The sequence below is a fragment of the Lolium rigidum genome, chromosome 1, assembly GCF_022539505.1.
Source record: "Lolium rigidum isolate FL_2022 chromosome 1, APGP_CSIRO_Lrig_0.1, whole genome shotgun sequence".
Taxonomy (NCBI): Eukaryota; Viridiplantae; Streptophyta; class Magnoliopsida; order Poales; family Poaceae; genus Lolium; species Lolium rigidum.
The window spans coordinates 119,634,510-119,638,961 of NC_061508.1; the positions used below are offsets into that span (position 1 = coordinate 119,634,510).

General features: G+C 44.4%; 1 pseudogene; it reads right to left on the bottom strand.

Annotated features, from left to right (window-relative positions):
* Window positions 1–241: 241 nt before the first annotated feature.
* LOC124681169 lies at window positions 242–2,550 on the bottom strand (annotated as a pseudogene).
* Window positions 2,551–4,452: the final 1,902 nt, after the last annotated feature.

A 4,452-nucleotide genomic window follows, 5' to 3' on the forward strand; every position in this document is an offset into this window, starting at 1 on the left:
GTTACACTTCCACCTTGCAAAGGTAGGCCTCTTCTGTCTGAAGATTTTAGCATTATGAAGAACCAAATGTGCTAACTAGCGGTGATCATAACCTCCATGAAGAAGGGGTGCCGAAAATTGTATTTGCCCACCTGTAGGACGATCACTGCCTATGGGTCATCAATTTTGTGCACTAATATCGACCCACGTGTTGATTGGTACCAAATCAGAGGGCACTGTCATGCTCATGCAACAATATTCATAGACTTTTCCCATGATCATTGCCTTTCAATTGATTGCAGTCAAACTTGATTTACACAGGCAAGACCATGAACTACTGATTAACCCAACACATATACAAGAGATCGACGCACTGTTGGGTGGTTTCTTGTATCAATCATATGGTATAATGGACTAATGGTATGTATGTACACCTAGGAGGTCTAGGAACCTCTGGAGCATTCGCTGTTGCTCCCGTGTACTGCAGCGAGCGGATCAGGCGCTGTGGCCTAGAACCAGCGGGTTCCACTTCGCCGAGCTGTACCCGTCGCAAGCGCTGACACTTGCTTCCTTCATCTCGGCCTCGGAGACGCCGTTGTTGCAGAGGTTTGCGAACGCCCTCATGTGTTTCATGCCATACTGAGTAAGTGATCCGCAGTGGGACTCGAAAACGCGCACCTGACAAATGGGCATCAGTATATTACAGAGTAAGTTCCAACATACTAAAACAGAAAGAACGTGCATTTAGAAGCAACATCAGAAACTCTTAAGGGATTGAAATAAGGAACTAGTATTACACTTACCATCCTCTTCAAACAATCCCAGTCGTCGACTACTGGTTGGCCGGAGCTTCGAGGAGCCTGAAGCACTGAAGGCCCATTTTCAAATCCAAACACAAGCTTCCCAATGAAATCGATACTGTTGTCGAGGTGTTTCCTGTGTGCCACGGTTTCTTTGATCTTCTTCAGAACCCGCAGCTTCTCTTCCGATCCCCTGTCTAGCTGCTCATACTGAAAGCAAGAAGATAACATTAGCATACAAATTTGGCAAAATAGAACACAGGGCAGAAAACAAAGGATTCATGAAAAAAACATAACACAGAAAGATGCATTGTTTCAAGCAGCAAGGCCTGGTTCTACATGTAGCTAGTAACCACAGAAGCAAAGGTCCAAGGTGATGGGTCAGAGAATATACGAACTAGACAGGAAATAACTGGTTAACTGAGACCTAAGAAACAAGTAAAATTTTACCTTCTTCCACATGAAAAGAATGTCTGCATCCCTTTGATTGATTGCACCCTCCAGGCTGGGCAAAGGCAGCCTGTTTGTGTTGTTGACATTTGCAGGATCAAAGCCTTGATAAAGGAAAAGCTTCTCATCTTTGAATGTCTTGTCACCATACTCCATGACATGAGAACCAGTTAAGTTATTATTTGAGCTTGAGGTTCTCTTTTTAACCTGCCCAGGAAAGCAGTGAATTGATGCCACTAATTAACCAGAATGAAGAAAGTGTACTCGAGACTTACCGTCTCGTACTGATCTTTGATCGCTTCCTTCTTTAGATTGTGAATTTCACTGCAAAGTAGGTTTTATGAGATGTCTGAAAAAATAAGGTACAGAATGCATAGCATGATATGTTTCACGATGCTTAATTACCTGTCTTCCATCCAGGATACACTGTAGACGTCACCTAAACAGGTAAGGTATTCCTGAGGAGGTGGTGGATTCATCCCAGGGCAGTATGTTCCCCAGCTACTTTCGACTGCGTTTGCTGCTGTTGTAACATAAATATTGAGATCTTGAGGCATTATACCCTCAAACATACTGCCGCTTTCACACGCTTCAACATATATTATCTGCAAAATTACAGATAAGACTCTAATCAAGAGCACTGTTGCAAAATTACAAGAGTAGTATTGTTTTCCTATGGAAAATAAAAATAACATGATACCATTTTTGAATAGCTCTTGGAAGCATGCTTTTCTCGTAACACCTTAATGAAGTCGCCAGCATAAAGAAATGGATTGTTGGGCATACCTACAAACTTAAGGTTAGCTACGTTTCACAAGTAAATCAGGTAAATGATACGTAACATTTATGTGGGAGTGTGCACCAAGAGAACCAACTCCCCCATGATCCGCGTAATAGATGAAGATGTGATCATTCGGTTTGCTGTTTATCACTTTCCTACTTCCTCCAGTAACCCCAGTTTTGTTGCCCATGAGGACCGCGAAGAAATTGTTAGTAGTGACCTGGTCACCAGTGTAGTCCTGCGATGGATGTTAAAACTGATCAGTCTAGAATACAACAACATGCATTCTGCAGCACGTCAAATACAACAGTACTAAAGCTACCAATCATTCTCCGATTAAAAAGTACAATCGATATTAAGGTCTGGAATCAGAATTACGTGCACACTCTTGTTTGAAACTAAATTAAATGGAACAGAGCCAGATAATACCTTGGGAACACCGGCGTAAACATCTTTGCCTTTAGGATGGTTGATGATGACTCCACGTCTTGGGTTCTCATGGTTATTGGCGATGTCGTCCTACATAAACACCACGATGTTCTCCTCCTTCAGCCCTCCCTTCTTCAGAATCTGGTAGGCGTGGCACACATCGGCCTGTCGTGCATCAAGAACACCACAACGTTAAGCAAGCACCCATAGAATTGCTTAGTGATCGAATTTTAACCAAGCACGTCCCATCAATTTGTCATATACAGAGCAGCATTGAGTCATCATGATCATAATCTATAAAACAAGTTGCCCCAAATGGCCCTCACCCAAACAAATTTCTTTCAAGTTATGTGTCTCTGCACTACATTTTCCTATGAACTTAGACAGAGCACATGTCCTGCTTGATGAAAGTAACCCCAGCGGGTCACCAGTTACAGCTAAGAAACTGAACATGTCTCGAGCTGTTTATAGGAGAAACCAATACACCCCACACATTGCAGAAACCAGCAGAGATTAACCCTCTGCTGCAGCGAACAAACACTAACAGCGCAACCTGAACCAAAACTAAAGAACTGGAATAAAACGATACTACAGATGAAGCAGCATTTTCAGCCCGACGAGCTCGATGAAAGAACTGAGAAAATATTGGAACAAGTACCTAGTTCGGAAGTAACGAGATTGAAGCTTCCAAAGCCGGAGTCTGTGTCACGACTCTCACCTGGTGAGTAGAGCTATGCCTCACCGGCAACGGCGCCAGAAAATAGTCTTGATGACCCACAAGTATAGGGGATCGCAACAGTCTTCGAGGGAAGTAAAACCCAAATTTATTGATTCGACACAAGGGGAGGTAAAGAATACTTATAAGCCTTAACAACTGAGTTGTCAATTCAGCTGCACCTGGAAAAGCACTAGCAACAGGGGTGATGTGAAAGTAGCAGTGATATGAGAGCAATAGTAACAGTAACACAGCAGCAGTAGTAGTAATATGAGAGCAATGGCACCAGAAAACAGTTGACATGTAGAACAAGTATATGATGATGAAAGATGGACCGGGGTTCCCAGCTATCTACACTAGTGGCAACTCTCCAATAACAAGTGTTGGGTGAACAAATTACAGTCGGGCAATTGATAGGATTGAAATAGCATTAAGATAGAATATCAAGATCATTAATCATGTAGGCATGTTTTCCAATAATAGTCGTACGTGCTCGCAATGAGAAACTTGCACAACATCTTTTGTCCTACCAGCCGGTGGCAGCCGGGCCTCAAGGGAAACTACTGGATATTAAGGTACTCCTTTTAATAGAGCACCGGAGCAAAGCATTAACACTCCGTGAAAACATGTGTCCCTCACATCACCGCCATCCCCTCCGGTTGTCCCGATTTCTGTCACTTCGGGGCCTTTGGTTCCGGACAGTGACATGTGCATACAACTTGTAGATACAATCTAAGCAATAATATAAAGCTCAAATCTAAGATCATGCCACTCGGGCCCTAGTGACAAGCATTAAACACAACAAGATTGCAGCAACAATAACTTCATAAACTTTGTAGATAGACAATCATAACGTAACAATCCATCGGATCCCGACAAACACAACACCGATTACATCAGATAAATCTCAATCATGTAAGGCAGCTCATGAGATCATTGTATTGAAGTACATGGGGGAGAGAATACCAACTAGCTACAGCTAGAACCCGTAGTCCATGGGGGAACTACTCACGGAGCATGATGGAGGCGATGGCGTTGATGGAGATGGCTTCAGGGGCACTTCCCCGTCCGGCAGGGTGCCGGGACGGAGACTTCTGTCCCCCGGAGTGGAGTTTCGCGATGGTGGCGGTGCCCCCGGAGTCTTTACGGAGTTTCGTCAACGAGTTACGGTGTTTTTAGGTCGAAAGGGATTTTATAGGCGAAGAGGCGGCGCAGGGGGCACCTGGGGCGCCACACCACGAGCCGGCACGGGCCCGAGGCCAGGCCGCGCCGCCCTATGGTGTGGTGGCCCTCGGCCC